Below are 19718 nucleotides of genomic sequence, written 5' to 3' on the forward strand. Positions count from 1 at the left end.
ATTGCAGTACATAAAACTTGCAATTCAATCCAAAAATACATGAAATTTACCTTAATAAGGACAAAAACTTTAAAAGTTTGAATTAAGTCCAAGGTTTTAAAATAAAGCACTATCCTTTGAGTTTTTGAATTTGCACCCTAAATAAAAGTTGTAGGGTTTGAAAAGTTCTACAACTTTTATTTTGACCATTTTCTCATTTGAGTTTTAGAATAGTGGGAAATTTTGTGTTACCATGAGGTCCCTGGAGTTTTTGAAGTTTACAGCTCAGCCCCTGGCGCCCCCCTTTCTTCTTCCTCTGCTCCCCCTCTACCGCGCAGCAGCGCCGCTGCTGGCCGCCGTGCCGTGCTGCCCGAGGCCCCCTGCCTCTCCTGGCCTCCACGCGTCGTCCCCGAGCTCGCCCACCGCCTCACCTCCTTCCTGCTGTCTTTCCCCGAGCACGCCACACCGTTCTGCCGCCTGACCGAGCCGACACCTTGCCGTCGCAGGCCGCCGCCGCCGCTCACCGCCGCTACAGCTCTGTTGATGCCACCTCCTGCTCTGGCAGCTCCCACGCGTTGCCCCGAGGCCGGCCGCCGCCCTAGCTCCTCTTCTCTGACCTTCTCCTGCGCGTGCCACGCCGCCCTGCCTCTGCCCGAGCATCGCCCGCGGCCGCCACGCACGCTGTCGGCCGCCAGTAGCTGCTACTGCTCGCCGTGCCCTCTCCTGGTCTTAAAGCATGCTCGAGGACACTCCTCGACTTCTTTTACCCCTCACGCGCCCGCTATTGCTTTCTTCTTCATCTGTTCGACTACTTCACCGGACCTCCGCCGCAGCCCCTGTCCGCTGTCATCAGCTCGCCCCGCCCCTTCTCAAGCCACACCATCACCTCCAGCAGCTTCGCCGTGATCCCGTGAAGCTCGCCAGCCCCTCCATCACCGCCCTTGAGCACCGCATCCACCTCGCCGAAGAGCTCCCCCCCTCGCCGCCGTCCCGGGTCGCTGTGGGGACCCGTCCTTCCGGCCGTCTTAGCTCCCGCCCAGTAGCTCGGAAGAACCGCCTTGACCCCCTGGAGCTATCCCCCCACCTCCGATCCAACGCCGGTGAGCCCCCACGCCGGAACACCACCGCTGTAGTCAAGCTCCATCGCCGCCGCCTCGGGTCACCGTCGTTCCACCCCTCCGGTCAACCCCGACCATCACATCACCCCCAGCAAGGTTCCCCCTAGTCCCCTAATCCTCCTTGGCCGGTTCCCCCTCGCCGCCGGCGACCACCGTCGCCGAAATTTGGCCGGCGAGTCTCGGCTCTCTTCCCTGATGAGCCAAGGACTTGATTGCATTGATTTAAATCTTTCTGAGGGCCTGGCTGCAAGATTCCAGTCCCTCCCTTCAATTCAAAATCAGTGATCTTTAGAAATTTGTAAGAATTTGTAAGATTCCAGTCCCTCCCTTCAATTCAATATTAGTGATCAGGGCGTAGAAGTGCTTGAAGATGGTGATGCAGGGGTGGACCCCCATGAGCATCTCCATGAAGTGGACGAACACAGACACGAGGAGGATGGAGTGGGGGGTGAGGTGCTACAGTTTAAGACCGAACTCCTCCAGGAGCAAAAGGAAGGAGGAGGAGATCGGAGGGGCTAGCCCGCAGGAGATGTACACATTGAAGAGGATGAATTCCCCCGCGACCAGGTCATTGAGGGAGCTCGAGCCTACCCGGATCTTCCCGGCAAGGTCCGGCGCGGTCCAACCCAGTAGGCGGCGCACCAAGTCGAGCTGCTCCTGACGCTGGAAGTGGCGAGGATGGCTAAGAGAAGACATGGTGGAGATTGCCGCGGATGCAAGGGAAAGGATCGTGTGGAAGCAGGAAGAGGAAAGGCGCCGGGCGCAAAGAGCAAATCGCAAAGAGCAGGAGAAGATGAAAGGGTGCTGCAATGTCTGGAGAAAGCAAGTGCGAAAAGGTAGCTAATCACTGCAGCACATGCCTTTAAATAAGGATGTTCCCCCTTTGGCTTCCATGGAGACCGAGGGGAATCCGAAGAGTCGTACGCACCAAGCGCCCGCCTCTAACCCCCTCTGACCGGTGGGCCTGGGCCCGCCAGTCAAAGGCGCAATCGCTGAAGGCGGGAGGAAAAGGTGGAATCTGAACCGCCAGCACTGCGGGACGTGCACGAATAAGACAAAAACTGAACCGTCAGGCGCACGGAACACGGGTAGAGGACGATGCCTCGGAGATCTCGCCGGAGGGGAAAGTCCTTCTTGCCCCTTCGCAATAGGAGCAAGCTGTCCACCCAGCGCAAGATAAGATTATGGCCCCACCTGCAGGTTCGTACCTCACCCGATGTGGGCCCGGGGGCCTCTATCGGTACGTACAGACAGGGGTACCTCCTACTACTATGTCCAGCCCGAGGGGCGCGAGGTTATCCATAACCTCACACTAAGCTTCTGGGCGACAGGGCGTACGGCCCGGGCCTGATAGCTGGGGGCACGGTCTCCAGACCTCCCCCCACGCACTAGCAGGTCTGGCGCCTCCACGTGCCCGCAAGGATAAGGTGCTCAGGAATGGCTACCACAGGCTCCCGCGTGTGGAAGCCGGACCCCCAGGGGGCCTGAGCGCCTGGGCCAGCCAGGGGGGCCCGGACCTCCCATCCCTCCGGGGAGGAGATCCGGTGCCGCCACGTGCCCCTGAGGAAGCAGCCGCTAAACCAGCGTTGCCACGTGTCCGGAGGATTCTAGTCTTCTGCGGGAAGCTCAGCCCAACTACCGCATTAAATGCGGGTGGTTGGGGTGCGCGGGTCTGAGACAGGGCATGGGCTGCCCTCTGATACGTTGGGCAGGTATGGCCGACATCAGGTAAGCCCGCCAGTTACATAGGCGGCTCGTCATGTCACAGCGCCGTGTGAGCGGGTGAGGGACGAATGGTCACATCACAGCGCCGCGTGCATGGGCGAAGGGTTATTATGACCTGCAACAGGAAGGCCACGGCATGCATTGCTACAATGCCCGGAGGCTATAGCACGGCAGGTCAGTATAGCCCCTTCACCAGTCAGCGGGAGCTGACACTACAGCGACAGCATGACTCCCTCTACGCATGTCAGCGGCAGCGGACCCTATGCTAACAAGACGGCACAAGACCATATCCAGATGGAGGATACACATGGAGGCTGATGAGAAAGATCTCAGGATTTGAGGCATTTAAGGCTCCAATGTATACGTTATTTAATATGTCGCCGGGTCCACCTGTTGGGACCCCGCTCAGTGTACGCGCTCCCCTTGATCCTATAAAAGGGAGAGCGCACACGTTAGAAAACAAGTTTTCATGAGTCCACGAACTCACAAGCTTACACACACACCACAAGTTTCACAGACACTCGGAAGAGTTCACACCCACAAGGAAGTTGACACTCATAAAGGGTTAGTCGTTCCTCACCAAAACGAGCAATACATCACACAGTGGATGTAGCGTTTTACGCTCCGGTGGCCTGAACCACTCTAAATCCTTGTGTGCTTCTCGTGATCATTTGCCTTTAGATCGAGCATTCTTTGACTCGCCCCAAACTCATCCTAAATTAGGATTAGCCGGGTGCACTCCGCCACCCGGCTGGAGAAATCCTCCGATAACATTCCCGAGCAGCAGCAGTTCCTTGAGGAAGGCAAGTGGTTCTTGATCATATTTCAGTCCTAATAACATTATAAATACACACATTTATTTTATATGCATGCATGTGTCTATAATATGATGGATCCTAAACTAAGGATGTGCCTAGTTTCTTTTGAACTTCCTTGATTACACCTGGGTTGTTATATTTATGTTGTAGCTACGCTAGTTGCTTTTACTTAGACTTTGGTTGGATAAATTGAAAATCATGCTACACTTGTTTAACTTCATATTCTGGAATACTTTATTGGTAATAACTGCAAGATCATCGCATTAATTGGAACATGGAGAACCACCTAGGAAAATAGTGAAACCAAAAAACTACATGGCTCTGGTCTTGGCTAATTAATTATAAACTTTAGCTTATGATAATCTTACTGAAAGGGCAAGAGAGGTTGCATCATCGGGGTATAGCTCAATCCTCTTGAGGGTATGATATGGTCCTGGTTAAGGCATTTGCCTCATTAGAGAGAGTTATGACCATTTTGATTTGAAACCTTAGCGGATTGTCATAAGTTAGGGAATCTTTGTAAAGGCCTCATAGTGAATCCCTGCCACTTATCTCGGAAGTGTTTAAGAGCTTTACGAACCCGGGCATTAAGGGAAACACGAGTTGTGGGTAAAGTGTACAACCTCTGCAGAGTGAAAACTGATATATCAGCCGTGCTCACGGTTAAGAGCGGTTTGGACTCTCACATGATAATTGAATTTAAACATGATCTAAATTGATGTTCTTTATCTTTTGTATTATCTTATCTCTTTTATTTATTTAAGGGTTGGTATATACTTACACTTAGTTAATGCTTGCTAAATAAAACTTGATCAACTAAAAACGCTTATCGCAGTCAAACCATGTCAGCTTTTCCTTGATTTTGGCCTTGCATGTCATACAATTTACTGCACTTGCTGAGTACCACCATAAATGTACTCACGCTTGCTTTTTTAAAACCAATGCTGCTCAGAACAAGATAATTATCTGGAGTTCCCTGAAGATTTTGAGGAGTTCTAGGCGTATGTCTCCCAGTCATCTACCTGTGAAGTTGAAGTCCGCTGCTAGTTATAAATGTTTATTTATTCGCTTAAGATTAAGACTTTCGGTCATGTAATAAAGTACTATGATACTCTCTTTCATTATGATATTATTTCGGATATACACTTGTATTGTCTATCATATATGTGGAACTTGATCTTGGCGCACATATAAGATGCATTTGGTTTCCTTTCTAAAACTGGGTGTTACATCTTTGTTTTTGAAAATAAAATAAGAAGACAAGTTCCTCAATTATGCTAAAAGTCCTACCAGAGCCATATGCTATCTACATTGAAAAACCCCTACACATATGTTACTTGCTACTTCATTAAGCTTTGCCAAATTGTTGTAACCCTAGTGAGATGCTTTTCATATCCTTTAGATGAAGATCACGTACACTCCACATCCATTGCGAAATTCCAACACCGGGAATTAGCATGCTCCATCCATCCACCCAATAAATACTCCATGTGTTACGGGATCTGTCTCCAAGTATGTGGCAGAACCAATCCGCTTGAATTATTCCGGCTCAAGTGCGGCGATACTAACTCAACGCACTTCAAACGGAACAACCCATTGGTCAGTCGGGTCACCGTCCGATTCAACCACGGTTACACAGGATCGAGGTAGTTTTACCTCGCACGAAGGCGAGTTTACAATCACACCACAGCTCACCAACTTTTAATTCACAGAAGTATTAAGCATTATTACAATCGGTTTCAAACTTAAAGTAAACTTATACAAATATTGTTTAAAACTACAAGCTATGTGTTGTCGGTCAAAACCCACCGGCGAGCAGCGACAGGCAACACGAGGAGCCGGGAGGCTTCCGAGACGGCTGGTGGGTCCCGGTCCCTCGGTCAACAGCCCAGAAGTCCGGCACACGCCCTGGCTTGATGAACTGCTAGGCGTGCCACCTGACCTATACCTGATCAGGGAGGTGAAGAAGTCGTTATCAGTTATTTTCCTGCATGCACAGCCATGTCAAATGTTAGTCCGAGCCGCGATCGGCTCTTAAAATGACTCCCAAGATTGGCTAGAAGAGCCGATGGTGCCTCCGCACTGGGTCTGACTTGTCCTTGTACTAGGTCGGACCTCCAGGTAGCCCTCAAAATCGGATGAAATAAGCCGATTGTGCCTGTTTTAACAGATCGGATCTACCAATATTCGAATGTCCGTACGAATCCGATGGAAAAGATAGAAGCCTGCTCTGTAATCACCAATCTAATCCAATCTACGACAGTAAAAGTCTTCACCGTGCAACCGGAACATCCTACGCGTGGTTAAGCCTAACGAACATGAAAGATAACAAGACGCTAACCTAGAAAGAGGCCTAAAAACCAACTAATAAGCCGATTCCCGGAACAATCCCTTCTTAGATCAGCATAAAGCACCAAACATGCAGCCGGAACATTCATCTCGTTTGAAGGGCCTAATCATACGGATATTAAACCGAATTCTTATGGTACAAAGATTACCATAACAAATTAGATCTACTAGCCGAGAACAGAGCAAGACGCTGCCCTTACACCTGGGATCGCGCACAAAGGCAGCTAAACGATTACGAATAGCAAGCGAAAATCAAGACCTAATGCAGCATCATAATCGTTTAAGATAACTAGTGTTACTCACCATCAACAACACTTCAGCACGAGAAACACAAAGATAAGTAGATAGACACGACGCTGCCCAAACCATGCGGAGCATGATCGGGGCAGCATGTCGAGTACCTGGAGAAACCCTTGGAGAAGCGGTGGCGATGCGCCGAGAGTTCGTTGTGAATGTTGGATTCTTGATTATTGAATCTCATGATACATATTTATAGTCCAGAGACTTGATATTTTTAACTAACCCTAGCTGATTACGATACAATCTCTAACTTACCATATTTAAAGTATCCTTACTTAGACACATGGCCATCCCGGCCCTTAATACGCTCGCACAGAAGCCGATTCGCAAACCGTCACGATTACCTCCTTCAGCCCATGTTGCTCTCGGCCCATCCTCTGGCCCAGTCAAATTATAGCAATAATACATGCCCCCTGGTTTTGGCAATGATAATTCCAAAACCATTACCTTTTCGACTTCCAAGACTTGTACACACACACGTCGCTCCCAATGCCATCAGACGCGACCCCTCGGCTTCGAAGGCCTATACGCGCACATGCTGCTCCCAATGCCATCAGACGTGACCCCTCAGCTTCCAAGGCCTGTACGCGCTCGCTACCTTCAAAGCCACAGGACGTGACTCTTCGACTTCTTCCTTGGAAATTGTCATAGCGCCGCTTCGCCTTCCATCTCCGCCCTTATAAACTGGCATCAGCGGATTTACTTTTATTTATCTCCTTCCTCCGTGCATTACCCGCACCAACGTATTCTGCATCCTCCGGCGATGTGTAGCAGAACCGTCCGAATTATTCCGGTTCAAGTGCATTAATTATCATTTACAAAGACCAGATGATCTCAAATGCACTTCAAACGGAACAACCCATGGGTCTGTCGGGTCAACGCCCGATGCAACCACGGTTACACAGGACCGGAGTAGGTTATACTCATACAAGGTGAACTCCAGGTACATAACAGCGCAATCCTTTATCACATAGTAAGCAGTGTTATTACAAACCAGTTTTTCTCCAGCCCTGTCTGGAGCAAAATAAACAAAGGGTTATTAAAAGCAACGGGTAAACACCCATTGACCAAAGTCATAGCGAAAAGATAACGCGACTAACAACGTCGCCATCAGCAGCACCATGCGTAGCCCAGCCGATGGTGTCACTCCGAGGGGTCAATGCTGGCCGGGGACGGATCCCATTCCACGGACCAACCAGGTGGAACAGCAAAGGGGCAGGACGCACTATCAGCCTGGTTCTCAACCGGCATACCTGAAAGCAGTTCTAGCAAGGCTGAGTATAATGATACTCAGCAAGACTTACCCGGGTTTGGTATACTTTAGCCCATAACTAGACTCATGAAGGTATGGTAAGGTTCTAGGTTTATTTTCAGCTGAAAAGCAACAGAGAGTATAATCTATTTCAAGTTTTAGCTTTCCGATTCTAGTTTGATTAACCATTCTAGGTAAGCACCTATACTAAACAAGCAAGATAGAGATTATCAATCATCAAGATTCCTCCATTATCAATTATACTTTTTACACTATGTGGTAAAAGGGATAAGCAATCTCAATTCTCGTGAGAGGCGGACGATCCGGACCGAATTTCAACCTTGCAAGGTAAATCTAATACACACGCTTGGAACATCTAACGATGATTCCGAAGCAACCGTTTGCCTTTCATTCCGGGTCGTGGATCAGGGCCACCACAAGCGACTGCAGGACCATACGCACACCCAATGTGTGCAGGACGTACGGCTGTAGCGCGACTACAAACCCGTACTCCTGGTTGCCCTTGCAACACGTATTCCCACACGTCGAATCGAGTAACAAGAAAAACCAAAATACGAGTAGTGGGAGGTATGTCCACTTGCCGGGCCGATCGGTTACTAGGCTTACCGCTTACCATATTTCACGGCATGTGGCTAGTACTTTCAAACGCTTAGCCACCACTACCACACATTTCAACCTTAAAGATTTTACCAAAATAGACAGGGTAAACTTCCAGGTCATGATACAACACATGACCCTGTCCGTCATCCTTATAGTGGTTGCAGAATTGTAAACAAGCAACTCCTATATCGCGCGAGTGACAGGAAATCACTCGACTTTTACCGGTCCTATTTAGCAGAGCACCTAAGCGATAAGGACTCGGTACAATCCATTGGTTTCCTAAGATATCATGCAACTAGGGTTTCATCTCAACTCCTAGACGTAATGCAAAATATATAATATATTAATGAATTTGTAATAACTTGAAATATTGGGATGTGCACCGGGGCTTGCCTTCAGAAGTGAAGTTAGGGTCAGACGAGTTAAAAACTTCCGAACGTCGGTTCGGGGCTTCAGTCACTTCTTCAGTAACTTGGACGGAGTCTTCAGATAGCCCGGGTTCGGGTTCCAAGATCAACTCGTAGTCTCCGTCTTCAAGCGTCGATGAGTCTACATGATATGCAAGGATTGATTTTTAGTAACAAACATGTTAAGTCTTTCCTTCACGATAAAGTTGTAATTTAACAGATCAATACACACTCAGCATCAACAATAAAATGACAAAATCATCAAACAACTAATATCACAAAACTAAAGCAAATTATTCCTAATCATAGGTTCAAACATATTTAGTAGTAATTATACTTAAATCTTAATTGTTTGAACTCATTTTGACAAATTTTAAAAATTATTCAATTCACAAAGTTGTACTGGTCTGGAAAATTTCACACAAAGCTAAACACTACTTAAACTAAGTAGTAACCAAGAATTGCAGGAAACAAACTTAAATCACATAAGTTATACACAAAAGATCCCTTTTTGAAAACATTTAAATAACTGCAAAACTAACTGATTTCAAACTACACTTTAGTAACCAAAGTTGTAGATATCAATTTTATGAACACAACAGAACTGGTTTTGCCATTTTTGGATTTTTCTACACTTTCCTATGAATTTTCAAAACTGGCTGGAAGGGAAAATGAAAAAGGCACTGATTCTTCACAAAGAGACCCCTGGAAAGTTTTGAAACTAAGCAATCAGGTCCCTGGCCGGTTTTCCTCTCGGGGACAGATCAACGGCGAGCGATTCCGGCGTGATAGCTCATCGGCGGTGAGGGGAAAGGGAGGGGAAATGCTCAGGGGCTTACGGCGGTCACGTGGGTGACCGGGGTTGGGCGGGGGAGGGGCTGTAGCGGCGGAACGACGATGACAGAGGCGGCGGCGGAGCTTGGAAGTTCGGTGGCGGTGTTCTGGTGGCCGGAGGGCCGGAAAGTAGTCGAGAAGTGCCTGGAGAGCTTCGTGAGGATGATGTGGTGCCGATCGTGTACTTGACCGGGGCGGGGAAGCACTGGAGAAGCGGAACGACGACGAAGCCGAGCTGTGGCGGCGGAGAAACGACGGCGTGCACGTGGACAGGATGTTCCGGTGGAGGAATTGGAAAAAGACCAATGCTGTGAGCTTCAGGAGGGTGAGGTGGTGCTGGTGGAGGTCTGGATTGAGGGTGGGGGGCTCTGGAGGAGGCTGCCGACGGCGAGGCCGAACGGCGGCGGAGGAAGAACGGCGGTGGCGCGAGGAAGAAGACGACCGGGGGTGATTTGAGCTCGGGGAGAAGGCAAAAGGGGTGGCTCACGCGGTACTGAAGGGTTTTAAGCACTCGGAGGAGCGCTGAGGTGCGGCAAGGAGGAGCTGGACGCCGGCGATGTCGTGGCGGCCGTGGAGGGCTCGGGAATGGCGTGGCGGCTCGGGAAATGGCCACCAGGGCCTGGCAAGCGGCGGGGCAGGTGCGCTGGAGGTGGAGGTGGCACTGGCAAGCGGCGTGGGGGCAGGTGGCGGCCGGGGCAGCTCGCCGGAGTTAAGCGGCAGCGGCAGCAGCTCTCGGGCAGAGCAGAGCAGCTGGAGGTGGACGACGAGGACCCGGTTGCAATTGTTCAAAATTTCAGGGGGCTCACTGTAAAGCTTGAGTAACTTTTAAACTAGAGCTCAAATGAAAATGCTCCAAAAACCAAAAGTGTAGGAAATAAAAAGTTCTACACTTTTTCTTTAGGGTTCACCTTCAGAAGAGTTGAGGTTTCCAAGTTATTTTGAAAACCATACAACTAGTCAAATTTCTTTTAATACCTATTTAAATTTTACATTTCAAACAACTCCCTGATTTGTTTTCACTCTTTACAGTGGTTTAAAAGTAAAAGCATCATTTGCAAAACAGCCCTTCCTATATTTCAAAATTATCCACTCCCACACACATTTTGCACTTTAAACCCTATATTTTTCTAGAATTACAGAAAACACCCTTAAATCTTGTCCTTAAACAACACACAAGAGTACATCCTACACGCAATGCACTAAGTCTGGCTCCCATATACCTGAGGTGTCACACGATGGCTTCCTTTTCCTCTACCTCCTCCGATTTCTCTTCCTCTTCTACTTCTTCCATAATCTCCATTACCTCTCCTAACTCCGAAACCTCCCGGGAGGCGATGCCGGAGTTTGATTTGGTAGCTTCATACGAGGCTCTCGCTTCTCTGCATTGGGATGCAGAGGAGTGGGACTTCAACATTTGGTCAGAGGATGACGAGTCCCTGACCGATGACGAGGACCTCCAGATTCTCCTTAATGGGGATCTGGATGAAGGTGACGATGATTCCTGGGATGACAACTTCTTCTTTTCCTCAGAAGAAGACACCAAGAACACTTCAACCGACGACGACTCAACAGCAGGAGGGTTCCTGCGCGGTGGATTGTCAACTTCAGAAGACGACGAGGACGCCAGCGACAACGCCGATCATAGCAGCAATGATGGCGGCAACAACAGCAGCAACGGCGGCGGCAGCGATGGCAGCAGCGACGGTGACGCCAGCGCGTCTCCCCCATACAAGCGTTGCAAGTCCTTAGGGACTTACTGGTGGTAGTTCATAGGGTCATCAGCCATTATGTACAAAGCCGGTAGATCGGCTTCTTCTTTTATAATGATTTCTTGTGGATAAACTCTTTTATTTCAGTAATCCAATGTCTAAAAATCCAATCTTCTAAAGCCCGATGGCATAGCATCGGTCTACCTGCTTGAATTTTCTGACTCAACCCCAAGCTCTTTAATGAAACAGACGTACTCCTGTTGTTACTGTCTCCCCCCGAGCCCAAATCAAGTCGAGAAATATGATTATCAAGAAAACCAGCAAAGAAGTCAAACCTTTTCTTTCCAGATCAAAAAACCCCTGTAGTTTGCCTGGTTTGAGTCGCGCTGTGGAATCCATTCTGCCGACCTTGATAGGATAGCTATAATCGACTTCCTTGCTTCTTATTGAAGCCTGGGACTTGCATGTTCCGATTATTGCTTCTAAAGTCGATGGCTTAGCATTGGCAATTCAATCTTTAATTCCGTGCGTGGGCCTGCATCTGTTTTTTCTTTATAGGATTGACTTGTTCATCTCATTCTACCTTACAGCCTGATGTACTGCGCCGGCTCTTAAAGTACCCGATCATGTCGACTTGCAGCCCGATGTGTCACAAAGTACCCAATCATGTCGACTTGCAGCCCGATGTATCACATCAGTTTTCCTCACAAATACCCTGATTGTGTTGGCCCATAGCCTAACGCATTACATCGGTTTCATCACTCGTCTTCCCACATGCTCAGGAAATATTTCTTAAGATGTTGGCCATTGATAGCTACCGGAAATTTGACTCCATCCAATTCTTCAAGCATGTACGCATTCCTTGGTAGAACTTGATCAACTCTATAAGGCCCATGCCAATTTGGAGACCATTTACCATATGTCGCATCCTTAGTCCCCAATGGTAGCACCGCCTCCCATACTAAATCTCCAACTTGGAATTCCTTCGGTTTAACCTTCTTATTGTACGCGTGGACTACCTTGGCCTTATTTTCCTTGATCTTTTCCAGTGACCAAAGCCTGAGTTCCGTAATATCTTCCATATTGTCGCTCATCAAAGCAGCATATTCTTTAGCAGTCAAATCATTCTGGAACTCTATCCATCTCGAACCGGTCATAATTTCCCACGATAATACGGCCTCCTGCCCATACACCAAATGATATGGTGAGGTTCTTGTTGCCCCGTGGCATGAAACACGATAAGCCCATAACGCTTCTGATAATACTTCATGCCAACATCGTGGGTATTCATCGATCTTCCTTTTGATCCGCCTGATCAAGCTCTGATTGGACGCTTTGGCTTGTCTGTTTGCTTGAGCGTAGTACGGAGATGACCTGATCAATTTAATCCCCATGTCGGTAGCAAACTTTTTGAATTCATCAGATATAAACATCGACCCTCCATCTGTTGTAATGGTCTGAGGAATCCTGAACCTATGAATAACGTGTTCTTTGACGAAACCGATGACATCCCTCGATGTTACTGACTTCATAGGAACAGCCTCTACCCACTTGGTGAAATAATCCGTGACGGCTAAAATAATCTGATGGCCTTTACTTGATGGAAGATTAATCTTACCGATCATATCCATGCCCCAGCCTCTGAACGGCCAAGGTTTGATGATAGGATTCATTGCTGACGCTGGTACTATTTGTATTTTCCCAAACCTTTGATAGGCCTGGCATCCTTTATAATACTTGAAGCAATCTTCCAGCATAGCAGGCCAATAATATCCTGAGAGTCTAATCAACCACTTCATCTTATGGGCTGATTGATGAGTACCACACGTACCTTCATGGACTTCATGTAAGAGCCGATTGGATTTAATCGGCCCCAAGCACTTAAGCAGTAGCCCTTCCAGAGTCCTATAGAACAAGTCGTCCCCTATAAGGACGTACTACATGGCTTTGTAACATGTCTTCTTAGGTGCCCCCCGAGCCGGATCCTTCAAGTAATTGAAGATATCGGCTCTCCAATCCCCCTGAGCCAGCAGGTTTATTTGGAAATCAGCTCCATCCGTCGTATCCTTATAACCAGAAGCCATCTGGGCAAGATCATTGGCCTCCGAATTTTGTACTCTTGGTATCCAATAGAAATTTATATATCTGAACCGAGCCATTAGCTCCTGGCATTGTCTCCACAAGGGAAACAACAAATCACTCTCGCATCGGTACTCTTCCGTGAGCTGAAAGATGACCAGTTTCGAATCCCCAAAAACTTCTACTGCTTCTGCTCCGGCCTCAAGAAGTAATTCCATTCCTTTGTGCACCGCTTCATACTCGGCTAGATTATTGGTGCAAGGTGTTGGCAATCTAATTGAAAAGGAATATGTTGCCTCCCGAGGCGAAACGAGCAGGATACCTATGCTAGAACCATCTCCACAGACCGACCCATCAAAATACATTGCCCATGCACGGATGGAAAGCGCTGCTATGTCTGAGCTGGTCCTTTCTGCAATGAGGTCGGCCAGCGCCTGCCCTTTGACTGCCTTCGCAGGTTGGTACCGGATATCAAACTCTGACAAAGCAAACATCCACTTACCGAGTCGGCCTTTCAACACCGGGGCCAACAACATATGCTTGATAACATCTGATTTGCAGATGACAATCGTTTCGGCGGAAAGCAGGATGTGGCGGAGTTTCGTACAGGTAAAGAATAGACAAAGGCATAATTTCTCAATTTTGGGGTACCTGGTCTCCGCATCTAACATCCTTCTGCTGAGGTAAAAAACAACTCTCTCCTTTCCATCATGCACTTGTACGATGACCGAAGCAATAGAAGTGTCACCTACTGACAGATAAACATGGAATGGCTTACCCTGCTGGGGTGGGAATAACACGGGCGGTTTGGATAAATACTCTTTGATATCTTCAAATGCCTGTTGTTGCTCTGCCCCCCAGCAGAACTCGTCGTTGGCTTTAATTTTTACCAACCCCATGAATGGCTCGATTCTTCCTGACAGATTGGAAATAAATCTCCTAACAATATTGATCTTGCCAATGAGTTGTTGGAGTTCCTTCTTTGTAGTAGGTGGCACCATTGTTCTTACAGCTTCTTGACTTTTTAGGCTGATCTCAATTCCTCGTTCATGAACCAGGAACCCCAGGAACTGACCGGCCGATACACCAAAAACGCACTTCTTTGGATTCATTCTAAGCCCGAACTCCCTGGTTTGTTCCAAAACTCGCCGTAGATCTCCCAAATGCCCCTTAGCCGACGCAGATTTCACCACCACGTCATCAATGTATATTTCCACCAGCTTACTGATTAAGTCATGAGACATATAATTCACGGCCCGTTGGTATATAGCACCAGCATTTTTCAGCCCAAAAGTCATGACCACATACTCGAATAATCCCACTGCACCTGGTACTCTGAATGCGGTCTTATGGATATCCTCTGGAGCCATAAAAATTTGGTTATAACCAGCGTTGCCATCCATGAAACTTAACATCTTATGACCAGCAGCTGCATTAATCAACGTCTCCGCAACTGGCATCGGGTACTCATCCTTTGGTGTAGCTCTGTTGAGATCTCTGAAGTCCACGCAGACTCGCCACCGGCCATCCTTCTTCTGTACAGGCGCAACACTGGAAATCCATTCAGCATACCTGCATGTCCTGATGAAGCCTACTTCTAACATTTTTTCGACTTCTTTCTTGACTTCTTCTAGGACATCGGCCTTCATTTGCCGCGCTCGTTGCTGGAACGGCCGAAATCCTGGCTTAAGAGGGAGCCGATGCTCAACAATACTTCTATCCAACTCGGGCATCTCTGTGTAATCCCAAGAAAAATAGTCCGCATATTCTTTTAGCAGCATTATCATCGGCTCTCGCAACTCTGTACTCAACTTCCTGCTGATAAATGTTGGTCGTGGCTTATCCCCAGGACCAATGTCGATTTCTTCCAACTCGTCAGCAGATGTAAATCCGTATCCTATTTTTCCTTCATCCATTAAGTCAACACTACAAATAAACAACAAATATGATGTAAAAAGATTCGGCCGATCGCAGGGACCGGCCAACTTGTTCTTTGCATTAATTTGCACCACGTTACAATCAACATATGGCCGGCTGTTCGAGCGGGCCTCTTTGTGATCGTTATAATGATGTAACATGATTGACAAAAGCAATTCACTTCTTATTTTTTGGGGCCGATTGTAGGGATCGGCCTCTCCTGGTACCTTGGTACAATCTAACTTTGGCACCCCATCTACTCCGTAAGGCCAGTGGATAAGACTAGCCTCACCCCATTTTTTGTAGCTTCCACGCGGTCGCAGCCTTCCAAGCTAATCCTTGAGATCGGCTCCTTGTCTTCCGCGTCCCAGACACTCATGGCGGCATGTGAAACTTCAATGGAATCGTCCGCATGGACCACTTCTACTTCGTCTCCATCCCATTGAATCGGACACTGGTGCATTGTGGAAGTGATACAGCAATTGGCATGGATCCAATCTCTCCCAAGCAGGACGGTATACGAGCCCTTGTTGTTGACAACAAAAAATGAAGTAGGGGCGGTCTTGCCCCCTACCGTCAAATCCACACTGATGAGGACTCCTTGCTCCTCCGAAGTTTGTCCATTAAAGTCACTTAACGTGATGTTGGTTTTGATCAGATCCCCAACAGAATGCCCCAATCGGCGCAGCACTGAGTACGGCATTATGTTAACTGCCGCTCCTGTGTCGACTAACATCCTGCAGATAGGCTGGCCGTTTATGTAACCCTTGAGGTATAAAGCTTTCAGGTGACTGTAATTCCTTTCTTGGGGCTTCTCAAATATGACTGGCCGTGGCCCCAAGTCAAGCTGAGCTACTGACACCTCCTCACGGCCTGGTGCATGAAACTCTGCAAGAAGAATAAACACCATGTGTGCATCAGCTGATGTCTTTACATCGGCTTTCGACTTCTTGGGAAGCCACACCTTCTTAGAAGAACTCATCTCTGCTTTTTGAGGGCGGTGAACTTTCTCAGCCAAATCCGGTTGCGCCTTCCTTAGTGTTTCCAAATATCAGGCCTCAGCTTCTTCCAGGCTGCGCAACCGCTGCACCCTCCGCTTCTGGGACCGGTTAAGCCCGTCAGGGCATCAGCGTGGTCGGTGACATTTGTCTTCCTCATCTTCTGAGTTCCCCCTCATGCGTGATGACTCGGCTTGTCCATGGTGGGGCTGCACTGGTCCTAAATGCTGAAAAACTGAGGCACTTCTTGCATCTTGTTTCTGAGACTTGCACTCTGGGAAATCCTCAAGAGTGGGTAATCGTTTCATGCCAGAATCTCAACAGTACTTGAAGAACAGGCAATGCCAATGATCTCGCGTATCCTCTTGCTTCCTGAGGCATTTCCCAGTGCGCCGCTCGTACTCTTCTTCTTCATTCTCACATTGGAGACACTGTTAATATTGATACTCGTACTTTCTTCTGTAGGAGTAGACAGATCCACCTCGTCGAGCGCACCTTCAGATGAAAATCTCTTCCATCTGATGCCGTGGTGACAGGTCCTTTCGAATGAGCCGATGAGATCAGCTTCAAAGAGAGCCTTTATATCATTATACTTCTGCTTGTGCTCATCAGACAGCTCTTCATAGGTAATCGGGTTCTCGTTTGACATCTTGACAGCGGAAGTCGATGTAGCCGAAGAAGATGATGCAGTCGATTGTAGTCGATGTAGTCGAAGGAAGTAGTCGATGTAGTCAACGAAGTAGTCGATGTAGTCGATGAAGTGGTTGAAAAGGTCCCACTGGGCGTGCCAGAATGTGTTGTCGGTCAAAACCCACCGGCGAGCAATGACAGGCAACACTTTAACATCCAGGTAGTTAGAAACCTAGATACTAAGTTTGGATGTCTTATATGTGTGCTTGCTATAATACATACAAGTTGTACAAAAAACTAGGGGTATATTTGTAAATTATGAATTGTAAAAGTCCTTGAGTGTAATTGGGTGAATATATTATTAAGTGTCAAACCTAAATGATTATAGAGAAGAAAAGTGCAAAAGTTAAGTAAAACCTAAGAAAAATAGGCTTTTGTTGGAAACTAAGGACCTATGTGTAATTAACACAAAGGTATAAGGGTTTATATGTGAAATGATTGAAATATAAGAGTCAAATTCAGATTTACTTAAGGACTAATGTGTAACAATACAAGTAATCATGACAATCCATCAAAATTGTAGACATGCCCAAAATTTGATCAAATTTAGGTAGTCAAAGACAAAGTTAATTTAAATTCCATCTTTATTTCGAAATGCAATATAAAAAGCTGTAAACTTTGAGTTTCTAAACCTAAGCCCTAAAACAATATTGTAGAGTTTGAAAAACACTACAACTTTCATGTTGAGCATTTTCTCATCTGACCTTTGTAGCAGTGAGGAATCTGAGTTTACCGAGAGGTCCCTGAACTTTTTGGAAATTACAAGCAAGTCCCCCGGACCTCTCCCCTCTCTTCTTCCTCCTCGCGCACGTGGGCCCCTGCTCTGCTCGCCTACCGCCGGCAGTGCTTCGCCCCTGCCGCCGCTCTATTGCCGCCGCAGCGCCACCTCCTGCTGGGATCACCTCCACGCGTCGCCCTCTTCCTCTCCCGGTCCAGTTCCTCTCCCCTGGTGGCCTCCCGCGCGTGCACCACGACTACCCCGAGCGTCCGCCGGCCGCCACCTCCTCGTCGCCGTGGACAGCCCACCGCGAAGCCTTAACTCTCGGTCTCTCGCACGCAACAGCATCACTTCAACGCCTACCTTCTGTTCTTCCAGTTCCAGTACCCAATTTCGAGCACTCGACCCACATTCCACCGCCGCCGTCTTCTCTTGCTCCGGCCACGCACGGCATTCCCGTGGGCAACCATCACCGGACCTCCTCCGTCCCAATCCACCCTTGCGCAAGCTTCCCCGTAGCTCACTAGTGCTCCTCGACCATCAGTTGTCCTCCGATTGCAACCGGAGCTTCGCGTCCGACGAGCGCCGCCGCCGCCGCCTTCGGTCTCACCGTGGGCAGCTCACTCCGAGCTCTCCCGCGCCACCACAACCCCCTAGCCAGCACTACATCATCCCTGTGAAGCTCCACGACCCATCCATTAGCCCTCTAGTCCAACACATCGACTTCCCGACGCTCGCCGGCTTTTCTCCTCGCCGCCGCCGCTTCTGTCTCCGTCGGTCACCTCTGATCCAGCACGTATTCATCCAATTGGTTGCATGTAGACCTTCCCCGTGACTTACCGGTTCTCGTGCGCAGGTCCCCTGCCGACATTGACCGCCGGAGCCTTGCCATCGACGGTGACCTCTCCGCCGCCACCTCGGGTCCTCGTCGAGATCCATCTTTCCGACCACCCCAGCCCTCGACGCGAGGTGCAACAGAACCCTCGTGAGCTCCTGCATCCTCTCCTACCCTTGGACCTCGCCGCCGGTGACCTGCCTCGCCGGAACACGGCCGTCCTTCCCTTGCTCTGTGTTTGCCTTCAGCTTAAGGACCTCGTGTTAGAAGACTTGAAAGTCCAGGGGGCTTTTTGCACACACTTAGACTCAGACAAATAGTACCCGAAGGACCCCCTTATGTAATTATGCTGTCAACTTTGAAATGCTATATCAATTCAGGGAAAAATCATAAAAATGTAAACAAAATTTTGTTGGAATCCTTAGTTAAAGATCTACAACTTTACTTAAGAGATAAACTTCAGTTTCTGTATGTTTTGTACTTTAATTTAAATGTTAAGTTTAGTTACTTATGGGCTTAGGAAATGTTTAGAAATTGATTGAAAAATAATAAAAATGTGAAATCAGTTGGGTTAATTTTCCTTTAACATGTAGAATTTAAGGAAAATAATTATCCTATCATTTAAGTGATATTTCTTAGTATATGAGTTTAGTTTTAATTAATGCATAAGTTAATCTTGTACAATTAATATCATAAATTTAAATGCTCTAAAATCATGAAAATATTTCTGGTGCTGTTCTATAATGATGTAGTCTGTTGCTAAATTCCCACCCTCAGATTAGGTGGAAAACAATTAAAACAAAATTGAATATGTTATAGTAAGTACATAATTTAAACATCAACATAGAATTCATATAAATAAATAATATAAGCAATAGATAAAATGATTTAATTTAGTTATTGGGCATCACCCCAACCTGTTGTCCCATGCCACTAGTTAGATACTTAGTAGAGTTAACTTAACTATTTAATGTATCTAGATAAAATAATTAATACTCGATAAATGACTGCCCAGTGCAGGGTAGTTAGGTTGTTTGTTGAAATGTAATGTTCTTTTATTTGCATTGCAACTTTATTGTGAAATAACATAAAAGTATATGCATTCCATAACTTGTAACTCTGCATCTCGTATAGACTCGACCGCTCTTGCCGACGGGGACTACGAGCTGGTTCTGGAACAAGGAGTGGAATCCGCTGAAGATCCGGGAACGTCGTCGAAGGTTTAACTGAAGCTCCGAACCAAAGTTCGGATAACTTTGACCCTACCGCTCCCAATCCTACGCAAGAAGGCAAGCCCCGGACATAACCCCTACTTTATTTACACTGCAAACTATACTATTTATATATATCTTTATGCATTAAGTTCTTA

This window comes from Panicum hallii, chromosome 9 (genome assembly GCF_002211085.1).
Source record: "Panicum hallii strain FIL2 chromosome 9, PHallii_v3.1, whole genome shotgun sequence".
Lineage (NCBI taxonomy): Eukaryota > Viridiplantae > Streptophyta > Magnoliopsida > Poales > Poaceae > Panicum > Panicum hallii.